Here is a 19,340-nt window from a genome sequence, read left to right on the forward strand (position 1 = left end):
ATGAGACAACCCCTGTCCATATTCTTTTTTAGGGCCTAGGGGGACTCTTCCTCTGGCAGACTCAAACTGTCTATGTATTATTTATCTGCAGCAGGCCACTTATCTGGCTAACAACAAGCCCTATTGGAAAAATCAGTAATATGCCAGGACTGTCCAGATCACCACAGAGTCTCCAAGCTGAAAGGAGTTTTCTGCGAGGAGACAACCCTTTTAATAATGGCATCACATTCAAATAAATAGACTTGAGTTCAGGCCACAGAGATATTTCTCATTAGGCATGCATAAGAGCAGACCTCTGGTCCTCAAGGTTATAGCCAGAACTTAGATGAGTTATAGCATTAGTTTTCTATCAAAATTTGTATGCATGTGATTTTTAGCTTTATGATGTAAGTGTTGATAGAATACTTGCTTTTTCTGCACTGAGTTATCTCCAGTTAAGGTTTGGGTATGCAGAATTTCACAAGAAAGCATTCTATGCTACTGCAATGAAAACTGATCTAGACTGCAAGAGATGGACTCAAATGCTTAGGAGTAGTTTGGGAAAGTCTTAATATTACTTTAGCAAAATATAGGAAATATAAGACAATATATATTGAGATAACATTGTAAAGATTCCGTGAGCTGGGATCCTTTTCGATGCAGGAATAAAAGCACTATGGTGCCTGATCATGCACATTAACACCTTTTGTGCCCCTAACTCTTCAACATGGCACTAGTTCAACTCACTCATTAATATACCGTAACTGATGACCTATGCAGAGCTGTTGAATGTTTTCTGAACTAATACAGAGGCAGAGATAAAAGTGGTCTCCCATGAGCTTTGTAGTTGCAAAGACTCTATGTCCCTGGACCCTCACCAATGTTATATATAAAAAGGATTGTGTAGCCCTTTTTGAATCACCTTTAAAAGGCCTGTCACCTTTTTGTGGAAAAAGAGTCAGTAAAACTTGTAATTCATATGTTTAAATCTCAGCTCTTTTTATGCATCAGAGTCATGTGGGTGGTGCCACTCAGTGATTGATAGCTAACTCCGCATGACCAAATATACAAAGAAGGCTGTCAGTCACTGAGTATGACTGCCCACTTGACTCAGATGCATAAAAAGAGCAGAGATTTAAATTAATAAAGTACGAGTTTTACTGGACCCTTTCCAACAAAGCTATATATCAATATCAATCTGCTCACATCCTCCTGCTCTATAACATGCTGCTTGCAGATTGCACTGCATTTCATGGTAACAGGTTTCCTTTAAAATGAGAAATTAGTGAATCTTTATTTTGACAGTGCATGACAAGTTTGAAGTACAGTACATGCAAGGAGGCAGAGGTTCAGGCAGGGAGACCAGAGGCAGGTTGAGAAGCCTGCCTCTGTAAGTTACACACAGTGTATCCTTAGCAACACTAAGTTAGAGATATGCTAAAGTGAATATATAAACATAATAATGATTAAGAATGAATGTAAATATTCTATTAAAATCCAATCAAACTGTTATAGCCATGAGTGCAGGAGGTGCAGAAGTAGTATTTCCACACAGAGCATAGGACCTGAAGGAGGCCATAGGAGCCTATACCATATAAGAAGACACCAGTGTTATGAATGGAGCATAATAGGTGAGGGATTGTGTTATAAATTTCACACGGGGACCAGATGCTTGATATCTCTGGGTATGGAACTATCAAAGAAGAAAGAAAATATGCCTTCAAACATAGAGGCTTTGGCGACAAAAGGTTTTTGCATCAGACTAATACAAAGCAGCAACATCATGGAAACATTAGCATGAAGAATTGCAAATGTTTTATTAGGATTAACATTTGGTAATTTTGAATAACAATTTCTCTCTGACTACTTTCATGCCTCAATCTGTAGACTTCTGCTCTGGCGTCTATTAAATTAGCTGTGAAAGTTAAGGGAGGGGAACCTTTGATGCTCCTCAGTTTCACCACTTACTGATTAACCGTGTTTGAAATCAGATTGCCTTTATGCTGTTTGTATGAACATGAATCCAATTTAGATGAAGGAGCCTTCAAAGCAAAGCATTCTCTAAAATCTCTATGATGGATGAACGGAAAATTGGCTACAGGTACATCACAAGCTTTTGAAAAATGTTTAATAGTCTGTGGGTGGGTGGATGTGGGGAGGAACAATATAGGTTATAAACTCCACATATGAATCCTCTTTCATACAGTACTTCATTTTTTTCCTAAGCAGTTTCCAAAAAGGACATAGAACATATTCCAGAAGTGTCCCAAAGTTGTTTATGGGCTAAAACAATGGCAAACATGTACCTTTTGGAAATGCGTTTTTCCAGTGAAAGGTCATTCGGCTAATATGTACTCTAAATATACTAATGAGTCAATACAGGGATATATGCAGAACTTCCCTTTTAATGTTATTTTTTCCCGAACATTTAAAATATTGTATGAAATTTACATTTTCCAACATATATGTTTTATCCCACACTTTTAAAAGCAGCGTATGCTTAAAGAGGCCTACCCCTTACAACGTACACCCTATCAACAAGATAAGGGATAAGTGCCAAATTGGTGGGGGTCATAATGCTGGGTCATCCTCTGATCATTAGAATGGAAAACCATGTTCCCCCCTTTGAATTGAGTGACAGACATGTGTGTCCGCTGCTCCAATCAACTCTATGGGGCTGCTGGAGATAGCCAAGTACAAGTGCCAAGGTCAAACTGCCACTGATCAGAGATGTATCTCCTATCCTGTGATGAGGATAAATTGTTGTCATGAGACAATCCCCTTGGGATTACAAAAAAAGAGTTTTTTCAGAAATAGCTCCATTGTCTGGGTCTGAATGGAGATGAGCTGGAGTACCAGATACAGCCTATAACCAAGAGTGGCCCTGTTTCTAGAAAACAAAACAGTCTTTAATTATGATTAACCCCTTTAAAGGGAAGATGTAATCCGATTCATGCTTCTTAAACCATGGGCAGAATGAAATCCCAACATTACAGAGGGCTATGTTTTAGAACATATTGTTTTCAGGGCTATGCATATCTCAGAGCCCTGCCTGTTGATTGACAGGTCTCCCCCTTTAGGTTTTCAGGTGGGGTGTAGGGAGCATAATTACTACAGATAGAAGTGTGGAAGGTGGAGCAAGTCCTGTGAAACATTACAGAGCGAAGCTGATGATAACAGGAAGTTCTGCATGTAAACATCCTGCCAGGATGCAGTGGTCCTGACTATAGGGAAGAAAAGTATATGGGGCAAAATATGCAGTGCTTAGTGTACTTTGGGCAGATAAAAAAATTACTATAAAAGCTTAAAATCTCTTTAAGGATAAGCAAATGCAATTATAAATTCTTCAAAACCCTTTAGTGCATCACTGTTCTACAGATATGCCCCACTTTCTCTTTATTTAGTGCAGTAAGCCAGTGGCCTAACTCATAAAGGGTTAATGTGTATTGGCTTTTGTGTTTCCTCCCAAAAGCTGTGTCTATAGGGAGAGAGAGGGTTCATGTCAGGCCTTTAGTAGCAGTAGTTAATTGTGAACTGCTGAAGTTGACAGTAAAAGGGTCCATCGGTTACCTGAGAAACTGTGCTCATCATTGAATGTACCAACATCTGCATTGCTACCGTATTGTATTGTGTGCCTACACCACCTTTCTTGTGGACACTGTCCTGCACCCCAAAGCCCATCAACATCAAGGGCATCCCAACACCACCAGACAGGAGAACCCCGCCAAACCAGGGAGCCCCCCAAACCAGGGTGTGCCCCGAGAGAACAAGGGTGCGCTGTCCTTTCACTGCACGCCACCGTGAGTACTACTACTCCCAACATCAGTGCTACTACCACTATTCGGATCCTCTACCCTATTCCCTTCCCGGGGTCGTTGCTTTGGGGCTAGTAATAATAATAATAAAATTTATTTTTTAACTTTTGCACAAAATTGCTAATAAATCGGCAATTTACTATTACACTAACCTTCCATACCCACAATCCATGTGTGAAGGCTGAAAGAGACTCGGCAGTATGGATTTAGTCTAAAAAACTCAAGACCACTAATGTTATAGGCTCCAAAATTGTTCACAAAATTGATGCCATCTGGTTTCAGTTTGCAGAGAAGAAGGCCAGTGCGGAAAAAGGTCCTCTCAACAGAAACTATGACTCCTATTCCAATTTTTTATACATTTTCACATAGAAAAAATGACATTGGTCCCCGCCGGTCTTAAAGAGGTTATCTCACAATTGACATTTAACACCTATTCACTGGACCCCTACTGTCCCCAACTGCACTGAAGAAGACTTTCCATGGAGTGATGGTTGAGGTTGTAGATTGCTGCTCCATTCAATGTCTATGGGGCTGATGGAAACAGCTGAGCCCCCTACTCAGCTGTCTCTGTCAATCCGATAGACACTGAATGGAGTGGGAACACTTGACTCGGGCTCCATTAAAACTCTTTCCCACTGCGGTCTTTGCATTTCGGAGGAATGGGGACTCTCTCTAGTTAACGTGGGGGTCCCAGCCCTCAAGTGATTATTCATTTATCATCTCTCCTAGGAATAGATGTTTCATGTTCATTGTGGAAAGCCCTTTAACGTTATGGTATATCCTAGCAATGAGAGTATCCCTTTAATATTAATGGTTTTTGGAATATTACTACAGGAACATCTGGCCTGTGCAGACATTTGATCCCACCAATGTAGTCAGTCACTTAATTCTTGCGCAAACATGACTCGACATGTGCCGGTCTTGGCCCTCGGAAATGGTAATTGGTGCAGGTCAAGATATTTGCATTGAATTGGGTCTTATGCGTTGTGTTTGCCTGACTTGAAAGAAATTATTTGTGAAAGTGTATATTTTAACAGATGGCAAATTGCATTGATTAGACATGTAGGGCGTTCTGGTCAGGTTACAATTTCCCTTTCCCCAGGAATTTAAAATATGTCAGGTCTGTTTTTCCATTTTTTGTAACCCCTTGTTTACCAGAGGGAACAAACTCTGGCCAGTAAGAATATCTATATGTCTATCTATCTATCTATCTATCTATCTATCTATCTATCTATCTATCTATCTATCTATCTATCTATCTATCTATCATCACTCTATTAGATCTATCTATCTATCTCTGATACTTTTGTACACATTTACTAAAGACTACCATTCCATACACTAGCCTTAATAAGGAGTCCATTTTAGTAAGATGCGCCAAATATATTAAAAGGCTGTCCTTCCAGAAACTGAAATCTACACCAGTTATGGGCTGGCATAGATTTCACTTATAATTTCCACCAGTTTTCTGGTGTGAAGTGTGGTGAATATGTTGGACCCGAGGAGGTCCACACTCCTTTGAATAAGCCCATTCACCACTGTGAGTGATGGAAAATCTAAAATGTTGTACATTTTTGTGCAAAATGCCAAAATTATATGCCGGAAAACTGTCATCTGGGTTCAGGAAAGTAATTAGATATACACGTGATATAGACAAATAGGGGCTAAATGCCGCATGTTATTTGTCTGTTGTGTCATACGATGCCTGCGGTGTATCCACTGCAGTTGCATAAGGGTTAAACATTGTGCCACCATGTAGTGCTGTTTTAAACAAGTCTCCCTGTCTTCTCCGGATCCTATTCCTGTGTTCTAGCACTAGAGTCTTAGCCTCAGGCGTGAATAAAATGGCTGAGTCAGAGTTCACCCATTCAAGGCATGCGTCAACGTGCACTAGATGGCTGGATCTGGCGGGCGCTCACGGAAAGGAGTCACACAGGAGATGTGCTATGTCATCATGCTTGTAGCTCTGGCTGGAAAGCTATACAACAGATCCCTTCAATCAGGGCTGCTTTTTTCATTACTTTAAAATGGAAAGCTTAGGAATTATGAAGGCAAAGGTATTCCTTGTTTCACAGCCTAGGACAGTGGAATATACAGATTTATGGCATTGCTAACATCTGACATACTGTATATTTTAGATTTTTGGGAGTACAACATACTGTATGGGACAAAACAAAGACACGGGTGGCCCTGCTTCCACCACCACCTCCATTATAATGACTGGAGAGGCAGAAGCAGTTTCCATATCTCTCATAGACTACAAGCTGGGATTCAGATGGCCGATGGCCACAACACACGGATAATTTTTAATAGGCAGTGAGGTTGGCATGTCTGTGTAGGAGACAACTGTGTCCAACGTTCTACAGATCTATATTCTGTGGGACATGGATCAAAGAAGTGGATTCCCTGAGTTTCTATGCACTGACCCTCTATGTGACTTAGAACATGACTGTAATTTTGGTCCGCATCCAATCCGCATATTTTGCAGATCGGATGTGGAACCGCAAAAGATGCAATCCGCACAACGTGTGCTGTCTGCATTTGTATGTCCACTCCATGGCCCCGCAAAAAAAGATAGAACGTCCTATTCTTTTTCGTTTTGTGGACAAGAATAGGAAATTTCTAGTGGAGTTTGAAAAAAATGGTTGCATGCAAATCGTCGGGATCCCTAAGGGTCCATTCACACGTCCGCAGAATGGGTCCGCATCCGTTCCGCAATTTTGCCGAATGGTTGCGAAACCATTCATTTTCAATGGGGCCGTAATGTGCTGTCCGCATCCGCATTTGCGGATCCGCACTTCCGGATCCGCACTTCCGTTCTGCAAAAAAATAGAATATGTCCTATTCTTGTCCGCAATTGCGGACAAGAAAAGGCATTTTCTATGAGAGTGCCAGCGATGTGCGGTCCGCAAAATGCGGAACGCACATTGCCGGTGTCCGTGTGAATGGAGCCTTAGGGTCCATTCACATGTCCGTAGTGCATTACGGATCCGCAATACACCCAGCCATCACCCCAATAGAAATGCCTATTCTTGTTCGCAATTGCGGACAAGAATAGGACATGTTCTAATTTTTTCCGGGCCCCGGACCGGAAGATCGGTGACGCGCTCCGGAAATGCGGATGTGGAGAGCACATAGTGTGCTCTCCGCATCCATTACGTTCCTATAAAGAATGAATGGGTCCGCATCTGCGAAACGGATGCGGACCCATTATTACGGACGTGTGAATGGAGCCTTAGTGTGATATGCGCATGAGGTATGAATTCCCCACAGAATGCACACAGATTAATAATATGGCTGTCTGAATCAGGTCTAATATAGTGTGACTGCGTATATTTGGCCACCTTGCCACTGCAAACTCCAAATGTATAGCCCCCATATAGCAGGAAATCATGGCTCAGTAGACCTTCATGGGTGCTGCTCCATGAACTTGTCCATGAGCACTAGATCTAGTTATGATTCTGTAGGCCTCATTTATGAAAACTGTCTAACAGGAAAATTATTCTAGTTGCCCTCAGCAACCAATCAGAGCTCAACTTTCATATTTTCAAAACACTTTAAGAAATGAAAGGTGAGCTCTAATTGGTTGGTATGGGCAACTAAGTTTTCCTGTTAGACAGTTTTCATAAATGAGGCCCTTTGTCTTCTCTGCCCTTTTTAGATCTACCTCATTTACTAAGGTGTGTGCTAATCTGCTCACAGTTAAATATATGAAGGTATGCTCTTGGGGCAATGATTGGGGAGGAGTATGATGTGATTAGTAACATTAGTAACATATTCAGAGTAATACCAGTTCTTAAGGCTGTATTACACCAGCTGATTCTTTAGGTGATTGTTGGAAAGGAAGCGTTCCTATCTGGCAATTGCCTGCTCACTAGCGGAGGAGACCGCTGAGATTACATGCGAGCAAATCGTGGTGCTCAGTGGTAGAGACAAAGTCCACAATCGTAGTAGCAGGTATAAAAACCACAGCACACATAATAAGTAGAATGCTCGTCTTTTATTGAGATCATGACAGCGATAGAGTTAAGATTAATGTTTGGGTCCATCTCAGTCCTTGGTCGTAGCCAGAGAGGTAGCGGAACAAGCCTGCAGCAGAGGACAGCGTGGCAGAGTGTCTCAGAATTCTATTGACCCTATGATTGCCACAAATGGAGCATCTCAATAAAAGACAAGCACTACCTATTAAGTGGTTTATACCTAGTACCATATTCAGGTCACAAAGAAAACCATGAATCTGATCATATACCCTACAGGGACATTTTTTGGTGGGCCAATGCCCACAGGTGGCCTCCCAAGCCCTCCTCACGGGCTCTGGCCAGGTACATAATGATCTGATGCTCACAACATAAATTAATGCTAGGAGTGTCAGGTACTTATGCACTGGTCAACAGCCGCAGGTCCCCTCCTGAATTCAACTGTATCACCGTCATCTGTATGGTGACAGGGCAGTGTTTTATGCACTGCGCTGCTGTGTTTGGTTTTCTGTGGCGGTATCTTGTGCTCCATTACGGTATTGCTGGCCCTGCCTACTTGTGTTGCCCCGCCTTCTGTCAATTTAGACTTGCCTACAACTTGGGGCCACTTTTGGTTTTTCCAGGGCCACTTTAAGTTCCCAGTCCGCCCCTGGACACAGCAGTTTATAATGGACATCTATACCGTCTATATTAATATGTCACCGACAGTTCTGTGAGAAGGTCTGGCAGACGTTCTTCTCTACCTCTTGTATGATGTTCTTTGTTTTGGTTTCACTTTCTCATCTCCTTTCCTTCTGCCAGGTGTCACTTATTTAGACTAATTGTCTTCTTTTATATTCCCTCCCATACTGCCTCACTTTGCGGTTTATACTACTTCCTGGATGAAGTGTTCACTGCTGGAAGCTGCTTCTGCTGTTTGCTCAGATAAGTCCTTTACTTTATTGTGTTTCCTTGCTGGCTTGATTCTAGGTGACCCTGACTCCGTCCGTATTAAGTGCAGGGAGTCGGTGGTCGTGTCCCCTCACTATTATAGGGTTTTTAGGTGTCACACAGACTTAGGTACGTGGGCATGCAATCGTCTACCATCGAGACCCTTGCATGTGCATAGCAGTCAGGGAGAGCTCTTAGGGTTTTATAGGGCTCACCTATAAGCTCCTTAGTTTGGGATCAAGCCAGTCGCTTGTTTATTCATAAGTTCCAGCTATCTGCAAACTTCACCTGTGACATAATAAGGCAGCTAGAATACTTAGAATTATAGCTCAGGGGCCCTTAAATGTACTGTAAACATCTGTAATATGGAAGCGGTGGCTTATTATCATATGCTTATTAATTATCAGGGATACAGTTTAGGTCCAGAAGGAAGTGTCCATCATCTCTTCATACAGTCAGATTACTTTTTACATCTATCGTCATGTTCTTTGTCCTAAGACAGTAAATTTTTCTAGACCTATGCAGGAGTGAAGGTCAGCAGGTAACATAGGATAAACCTTACTGCCAAATCACCATGAATCTGACAAATCTTAGACAGAAATCTGGATTTAAAGAACTTCTTCTCCAGTTTTGGATTCTTGAGGAACGTGAACATAATAGGATGACATCAAAGGAGAGTGCAATCAAATGAACAATGACTTCATTTTTGTTCTTTACATATAATCCGTTCCCAAGGGAAATGTAATGTTAATTAAATTATGGTAAATGGACGCTAAACCTGTGGCCTCTTTTATCTACAGTACATCTGCTGTACAGTTATATATGCAATCTATTATTTACTGGTAGGAGACATTTTAAGCTGGAGAGAGCCTGACTGTAGTTTTATTCATTAGGGTCATACACAGAAATACCAGACAAATGTTCACCACCATGAGCACTATTTCATGTCATACATTTACAGTTCCCAGAAAATATACAGAAAACTTTTAGACGTTTTTGAGTTTAGGGTTAGTGCCCTTAAAGGGGTTGTCTAGTTTCTTAATATTCATAGTGTATCAGATCAGATTGGTGCAGGTCTGAGTCCCAGCACCCCTGCCGATTAGCTGTGTGAAGGCGCCACATCGCTCACACGTTCACAGTCCTCTACATGTACATGTCGGCCATCTACTATGTAGTGGAAGTGCAGGGTAATTACAGCTTTCTGTCCCATCTACTTGACTAGGAGAGAAGCTGCAATTACACTGCACCGCCACCACAAGGTAGACAATGTGCATGTAAACAATGAAGAGGACGCAGTGCTGCGACCTCTTCAAACATCTGATCAGGGGGATGCCGGGAGTCAGAACCCCACTGATCTGATATTGATGACCTATTATTGGCATGCTGGAAATTCTCCTTGAGAATAGATACCGTCACTACCCCTGGTATAAGTTTTTGATAAATGTATAATGCCAAAGGGGTTCAATGGGCACGATGTAATACTTAATTTCCCCTGTGGTGGCACTGTAGAAAAAGTGGACACTTGCTGCTGGGTTCCTAGATCACTGCTGGTTACTAAGAGCAGCTGCGTAATCAGCTTATTATAACAGTAACCTTATCAAGAAAATATAGAAATGATCCAAAGCTGGTAACCCTTTCCTAAAATAAAGCTGGTACTATAACCAATTCAATGCAATATAGGAACTTGGGGGCAGATTTATCAAAACTGTCATTAAGGAAAATTGGCTTAGTTGCCCATAGGAACCAATCAGATTCCACCTTTCATTTTTCAGAGCTCCTTTCGAAAATGAAAGGTGAAATCTGATCGGTTGCTATTGGCAAATAAACCAGTTTTACTTCATACCGGTTTTAATAAATCTGGTCCCATGTTTTTTTCCGGTCGCAATGTCAGAGAAAGTATGACTACCAACAGTCTTGTTTTCATGAGACTGTACCACGAATGGGACTATTAATAGGTGGGGACTGACATAAAAAGGGAGCCTCATGTACACTGTCGCAGCCAACAAAATGGCTTCCTCTGTTTTGTGCAGACAACAGATGCAATTAATTTACGGAAGACTTCACAGGCCTGGCTATTTGTAAAAGAATAGAAACAGGCTCTGCAAAGGTTTCCACCTCCACAAATATTTCCAGAACTTCTCTGCCAAGTTGGAAACTGGACACTCGAAGTAGTCCAGGCTTCTCTTAACCCTTGTTATGCCTGGGGATTACACATATCTTACTTTCTCCCAGAAAAATAAATCCTTCCTATATCCTTCAGCTTGAAATTATATTTAATGTCCATCGAGTACCATAAAAACGAGTGTTAACTCCGCAATGTGAACCTGATACTCAGAATACACATTTCTGAATAGATGAGGAACTACCTGTAGATCACTATGAGTAATCTGTTCCAGAAATGTTATTTCTTCAATTATCCTACAGAGATTGCCAGTAAATCTTCTGGACTCTACAGGCTCTGGGCTTGTCACTGTAAGTGATTAAATGAAAAGATCCAGCCATGACATAATGGTACACCACTGAGCCCCCTATAGGGTACCAGAGATGACTTGGTTGCAAAATGTACAGTGAAAATTTACAAATTCCTCCATTTAGTTGGGTTCACATGATGATCATTTCCAAATTCTATTTGAGCTCATTTGCATCCCTTTTCTTCCCAGAATTCCAGAGGAGCATGTGTGGCCTATAAGTCTCCTCACGCCGATTAAGGCGTTCTCTCCCCAAGGAGAGATAGTACCCCCCAAATCCAAATGCTACTTCAGAAAGATTTCCTACACCTGGGAGGAGCATAGCTAACACATCACTGTGCGTCACTGGCGTTGGGGAAGGGGGAGGCGGGGTTGCGGTTGCCCCGGGCACTAAATTGCAGGGCATCAGGATTTTCAATGAGGGCCATCGGAGCCTATGGATCCCATCCCCTCCGATCTGCCTCATAGGCTTTAGGCCACCAGGCCTGAAGCCTATGAGGCAGTAGAGTGGCGCAGGAGATCGCGATTACCTCACTGATTACCTGCGTCGGGTCTCGCGAGATGATGTGATAATGACGCGGCGCAGGAGGCCACAGTGATGTGTTCGTGAGCGCCTGCGTCGGGACGTGCGAACTCAGGCTAGAAGCAATGCTGGAGTAAGGAAGAGAGGTGAGTATTATTATTTTTTTCATGTAAGTACCCTAAGGCAGGCAGCACTGGGGGCACTATGGAGGAGGGAGGCATTATCAATACCACAAAGGAGGAAGCATACCAAGGAGGCAATTATGTCGAAAGAATGGTGACCATTGTATATCACAATACTAATAAAGAGGGGGCCATTATATATCACAATACAAAAAAAGAAGGGGCCATTATATATCACAATACTAATACAGAGGGGTCCATTATAATAATATTAGTACAGAGGGGGCCATAATAACACAGAGGGGGGCATAATAATAATAATACAGAGGGGGTCATTATAATAATAATAAAGAGGGGGTTGGTCATAATATTATTATTATTACCCCCTCTGTATTATTATTATTATTATTATAATAATAATGACCCCCTCTGTATTATTATAATGGCCCCCTCTGTATTAGTATTGTGATATATAAAGGCCTACTCTGTATTATTATTATTATTATTATTACTACAGAGGGGGCCATTATATATCACAATACTAATACAGAGGGGGCCATTATAATAATACATAGGGGGGTCATAATAATAATAATAATAATAATAATAATAATAATACTACAGAGGGGGCCATAATAACAATAATAGAGAGGGGGCCATTATAGTAATACAGAGGGGGAAATAATAATAATACAGAGGGGGTCATTATAATAATAATAATAATAATAATAATAATACAGAGGGGGCCATAATAATAATCATAATAATAATAATAATAATAATAATAATAGAGGGACCTTGTTACTGCTAGGGGCACTATAGGAGGCCTTATTTCTACTAGGGCCCTATGGGGGCATTTTTATTTAGCATATATTCATGGGGATGCTATTGGAGGTACTGTAGGGCAGTGTTCTTCAACTCTAGTCCTCAGGGCCCACCTGCCGGTCATGATGTAAGAATATCCCACAGAATGAATATCTGAGGTAAGTCCTGATGCACTGACACTAATTACCGTATATCACCTGCTCAATACTAAGGAAATCCTGAACACATGACCGGCAGGTGGTCCCTGAGGACTGGAGGTGAGAAACACTGGTGTAGGGAATGCTATTACCATTGAGGACAGTTTGGGAGCATGGTGTTATGGGGGACTATCTGTCTGGCTCTACCACAGTATTGGAAGTAGCAGCAGGGTGACAGTGTTGAGGCATCAGGAGGGGGAGGACGATAGTAAAATGAGGAATCTAAAAATGTTTTCAGTGAAACTCTGTAGAGACGAGAAGCGGCTGAAAGAAGGTATCATGGCGGTCTTATCTCTGAATGAAGATGTTGAGGAAAGAGTCTACATCACAGGAGATGTCACTGGATGTATTAGGGTATGTGGTGCTGTATTCTCCTGTATATTTTGTAGCAATGTATGTAATGTCCATCCACATATCTGTTTCACGGTAGGGTTGGGGGGTGAATTGAGAATATGGCCCACCCTGCCGCATCCTGGCCCCAGACTTCAGTTCACACTGTGCGTGTTCTGAATTCTGGGGCCTCACACCCATCTACTACATTATCTGTACTCAGTTATCACTGTGTTATCTGTGGTGTTACATAGGACTGCAGGTGACATCTACCACATTATCTGTACTCAGAGAGTTATCACTGTGTTATCGGTGATGTTACATAGGACTGCAGGTGACATCTACCACATTATCTGTACTCAGAGAGTTATCACTGTGTTATCTGTGATGTTACATAGGACTGCAGGTGATATCTACTACATTATCTGTACTCAGAGAGTTATCACTGTGTTATCTGTGGTGTTACATAGGACTGCAGGTGACATCTACTACATTATCTGTACTCAGTTATCACTGTGTTATCTGTAGTGTTACATAGGACTGCAGGTGACATCTATTACATTATCTGTACTCAGAGAGTTATCACTGTGTGATCTGTGGTATTACATAGGACTGCAGGTGACATCGACTACATTATCTGTACTCAGAGAGTTATCACTGTGTTATCTGTGTTATTTGGGGTAGATGAGGGAGAGGGTGACAGAGAGGAGGCTGAGGAAAGTGAGGTAGCTAGCTGGGTAACAGTTAGAAAGTGGGGTAGAGGGAAGAGTGCCAGGGAGGCTAGCCCTGATCTGACACACCCCAACAAGTTTGCACGTTTGGCAGATGAGGGGGATATCAGTCCAGGGACGGCACTGCCGCAGCTGGACACTTCCTTTGCCAGTCAGGGGAATGTCAGCTCCGGTAAGCAGGGGACCAGGAGAGCAGGGCAGGCCAGACAGGTGCTGGTAGTGGGAGACTCAATTATTAGGGGAACAGATAGGGAAATCTGTCACAAAGACCGTGATCGCCGAACAGTGTGCTGTCTTCCTGGCGCTAGAGTACGACATATCGCGGATCGGGTTGACAGATTACTGGGAGGGGCTGGAGAAGATCCAGCGGTCATGGTCCATATCGGAACCAATGACAAAGTTAGGGGTAGGTGGAGAGTCCTTAAAAATGATTTCAGGGATTTAGGGCAAAAGCTTAGGGCAAGGACCTCAAAGGTAGTATTTTCCAAAATACTACCGGTACCACGGGCCACACAAGAAAGGCAGCGGGAGATTAGGGAAATTAACAAGTGGCTCAAGAACTGGTGTAGGATGGAGGGGTTTGGGTTCCTGGAGAACTGGGCCGACTTCTCTGTCGGCTACAGGCTCTATCGTAGAGACGGGCTGCACCTCAATGGGGAAGGGGCAGCTGTGTTGGGGAAGAAGATGGCTAGAAGGTTGGAGGAGTGTTTAAACTAGGGACTGGGGGGGAGGGTAATTACACTATAGAAGGGGAAGATAGTGTAGATAGAGACCGGGGGCAAGGTAGTGGGACTGGGGGAGGAATGGAAGGAGGGACAAGAACAGTTCAGAAGGAAAGGTGTAGGGTAAAAAATATACATAAACCTCTCAAATGTATGTATACTAATGCCAGAAGCCTGACTAATAAAACTGGTGAACTGGAATTAGTGATGTGTGAGGAGGACTATGACATAGTGGGAATAACTGAGACATGGCTGGATGATAGCTATGACTGGGCAGTTAATGTACAAGGTTACAGTCTGTTCAGAAAGGATCGTCAAAACCGGAGAGGTGGAGGGGTCTGCCTTTATGTAAAGTCTTGTCTAAAGCCCACACTCCGTGAAGATATAAGTGAGGGACATGAACATGTGGAGTCACTATGGGTAGAGATACATGGAGCTAAAAACAACAATAAATTACTAATAGGAGTCTACTATAAACCACCTAATATACCAGAGTCCACAGAAAATCTACTACTAAACGAGATAGACAAGGCGGCAAATCATAATGAGGTGGTTATTATGGGGGACTTCAACTACCCAGATATAGACTGGGAAACTGAAACTTGTATATCTCATAAAGGAAACAGATTCTTGGCAATAACCAAAGACAATTATCTCTCCCAACTGGTTCAGGACCCGACTAGAGGGACGGCCATACTGGACTTAATATTAACCAATAGACCTGACAGAACAACAGACGTGCAGGTTGGGGGACACCTGGGAAATAGTGACCATAAAGTAAAACCCTTCCAATTATCATTCAAAAGAGCGTTTCTACAGGGAGGAACAAAAATACCAAACATCAAAAAAGCTAAATTTAGCCAACTAAGAGAGGCCATAGGCCTAACTAACTGGGACAAAGTCCTCAAAAATAAAAATACAGCCAAAAAATGGGATATCTTTAAAAACATCCTAAAATCTCATTGTGAGAGGTACATACCGTATGGCAATAAAAGGTTAAGGAACAAAAAGAAACCAATGTGGATAAACAGAACTGTAAAGAAAGCAATAAATGACAAAAAGAAAGCATATAAAACACTAAAACAGGAGGGTAGCACGGAAGCACTGAAAAACTATAAGGAAAAAAACAGAACATGTAAAAAACAAATAAAAGCGGCCAAACTAGAGACCGAGAGATTAATTGCCAAAGAGAGTAAAACTAACCCTAAAATGTTCTTCAATTATATAAATGTTAAAAAGTATAAATCTGAAGGTGTCGGCCCTTTAAAGAGTAATGAGGGGGGAGTCGCAGAGAGCGACGAGGAGAAAGCAAAGCTGTTAAATATTTTTTTCTCCAGTGTATTCACTGAGGAATATAAACTGTCAGATGAAATGCTGAATGTTGAAATAAATTTGCCATTAAAAGTGTCCTGTCTGACCCAGGAAGAAGTACAACAGCGACTTAAAAATATCAAAATAGACAAATCGCCAGGACCGGATGGCATACACCCCCGTATCCTAAGGGAATTAAGTAATGTCATAGCCAGACCCTTATTTCTGATATTTGCGGACTCTGTACTGACAGGGAATGTCCCACAGGATTGGCGCATGGCAAATGTGGTGCCAATATTCAAAAAGGGTCCAAAAACAGAGCCTGGAAACTATAGGCCAGTAAGTTTAACATCTGTTGTGGGTAAACTGTTTGAAGGTTTTCTGAGAGATGCTATGTTAGCGCATCTTAAGGAAAATAAGCAAATAACGCCATATCAGCATGGCTTCGTGAGGGATCGGTCATGTCAAACTAATTTAATCAGTTTCTATGAGGAGGTAAGTACTAGACTTGACAGCGGCGAATCAATGGATGTCGTGTATCTGGACTTCTCCAAAGCATTTGACACTGTACCTCATAAAAGGTTAGTATATAAAATGAGAATGCTCGGACTGGGAGAAAACGTCTGTAAGTGGGTAAGTAACTGGCTCAATGATAGAAAACAGAGGGTGGTTATTAACGGTACATACTCAGATTGGGTCACTGTCACTAGTGGAGTACCTCAGGGGTCAGTATTGGGCCCTATTCTCTTCAATATATTTATTAATGATCTTGTAGAAGGCTTGCATAGTAAAATATCAATTTTCGCAGATGACACTAAAATGTGTAAAGTAATTAACACTGAAGAGGACAGTATACTACTACAGAGGGATCTGGATAGATTGCAGGCTTGGGCAGATAAGTGGCAGATGAGGTTTAACACTGACAAATGTAAAGTTATGCACATGGGAAGGAATAATGCAAATCACCCGTACATACTAAATGGTAAAACACTCGGTAACACTGACATGGAAAAGGATCTAGGAATTTTAATAAACAGCAAACTAAGCTGCAAAAAACAGTGTCAGGCAGCTGCTGCCAAGGCCAATAAGATAATGGGTTGCATCAAAAGGGGCATAGATGCCCGTGATGAGAACATATTCCTACTACTTTACAAATCACTGGTCAGACCACACATGGAGTACTGTGTACAGTTCTGCGTTCCTGTGAACAAGGCAGACATAGCAGAGCTGGAGAGGGTCCAGAGGAGGGCAACTAAAGTAATAACTGGAATGGGGCAACTACAGTACCCTGAAAGATTATCAAAATTAGGGTTATTCACGTTAGAAAAAAGACGACTGAGGGGAGATCTAATTACTATGTATAAATATATCAGGGGGCAGTACAGAGATCTATCCCATCATCTATTTATCCCCAGGACTGTGACTGTGACGAGGGGACATCCTCTGCGTTTGGAGGAAAGAAGGTTTGTACACAAACATAGAAAAGGGTTCTTTACGGTAAGAGCAGTGAGACTATGGAACTCTCTGCCTGAGGAGGTGGTGATGGTGAGTACAATAAAGGAATTCAAGAGGGGCCTGGATGTATTTCTGGAGCGTAATAATATTACAGGCTATAGCTACTAGAGAGGGGTCGTTGATCCAGGGAGTTATTCTGATTGCCTGATTGGAGTCGGGAAGGAATTTTTATTCCCCTAAAGTGAGGAAAATTGGCTTCTACCTCACAGGGTTTTTTTTGCCTTCCTCTGGATCAACTTGTAGGATGACAGGCCGAACTGGATGGACAAATGTCTTTTTTCGGCCTTATGTACTATGTTACTATGTTACTATGTTACATAGGACTGCAGGTGATATCTACGACATTATCTGTACTCAGAGAGTTATCACTGTGTGATCTGTGGTATTACATAGGACTGCAGGTGACATCTACTACATTATCTGTACTCAGGGAGTTATCACCGTGTTATCTGTGATGTTACACAGGACTGCAGGTGACATCTACTACATTATCTGTACTCAGAGAGTTATCACTGTGTTATCTGTGGTGTTACATAGGACTGCAGGTGACATCTACTACATTATCTGTACTCAGAGAGTTATCACTGTGTGATCTGTGGTGTTACATAGGACTGCAGGTGACATCTACTACATTATCTGTACTCAGAGAGTTATCACTGTGTTATCTGTGGTGTTACATAGGACTGCAGGTGACATCTACTACATTATCTGTACTCAGAGAGTTATCACTGTGTGATCTGTGGTGTTACATAGGACTGCAGGTGACATCTACTACATTATCTGTACTCAGGGAGTTATCACCGTGTTATCTGTGATGTTACATAGAACTGCAGGTGATATCTACTACATTATCTGTACTCAGTTATCACTGTGTGATCTGTGGTATTACATAGGACTGCAGGTGACATCTACTACATTATCTGTACTAAGAGAGTTATCACTGTGTTATCTGTGGTGTTACATAGGACTGCAGGTGACATCTACTACATTATCTGTACTCAGTTATCACTGTGTGATCTGTGGTATTACATAGGACTGCAGGTGACATCTACTACATTATCTGTACTCAGAGAGTTATCACTGTTATCTGTGGTGTTACATAGGACTGCAGGGGACATCTACTACATTATCTGTACTCAGAGAGTTATCACTGTGTTATCTGTGGTGTTACATAGGACTGCAGGTGACATCTACTACATTATCTGTACTCAGAGAGTTATCACTGTGTGATCTGTGGTGTTACATAGGACTGCAGGTGACATCTACTACATTATCTGTACTCAGAGAGTTATCACTGTGTTATCTGTGGTGTTACATAGGACTGCAGGTGACATCTACTACATTATCTGTACTCAGTTATCACTGTGTTATCTGTGATGTTACATAGGACTGCAGCTGACATCTACTACATTATCTGTACTCAGGGAGTTATCACCGTGTTATCTGTGATGTTACATAGAACTGCAGGTGATATCTACTACATTATCTGTACTCAGTTATCACTGTGTGATCTGTGGTATTACATAGGACTGCAGGTGACATCTACTACATTATCTGTACTAAGAAAGTTATCACTGTGTTATCTGTGGTGTTACATAGGACTGCAGGTGACATCTACTACATTATCTGTACTCAGTTATCACTGTGTGATCTGTGGTATTACATAGGACTGCAGGTGACATCTACTACATTATCTGTACTCAGAGAGTTATCACTGTTATCTGTGGTGTTACATAGGACTGCAGGTGACATCTACTACATTATCTGTACTCAGAGAGTTATCACTGTGTTATCTGTGGTGTTACATAGGACTGCAGGTGACATCTACTACATTATCTGTACTCAGTTATCACTGTGTGATCTGTGGTATTACATAGGACTGCAGGTGACATCTA

The 19,340-nt window shown here is 41.8% G+C and overlaps 1 protein-coding gene across 2 annotated transcripts in view; it reads right to left on the bottom strand.

The window, feature by feature from the left end:
* The window catches only part of SYNPO (synaptopodin), a 113,016-nt gene that overhangs the window by 72,259 nt on the left and 21,417 nt on the right, over positions 1-19,340 (bottom strand). The gene's annotated exons all lie outside the window — the stretch shown is intronic.

Source organism: Bufo bufo, chromosome 1, assembly GCF_905171765.1.
Source record: "Bufo bufo chromosome 1, aBufBuf1.1, whole genome shotgun sequence".
In the NCBI taxonomy this organism is placed as follows: domain Eukaryota; kingdom Metazoa; phylum Chordata; class Amphibia; order Anura; family Bufonidae; genus Bufo; species Bufo bufo.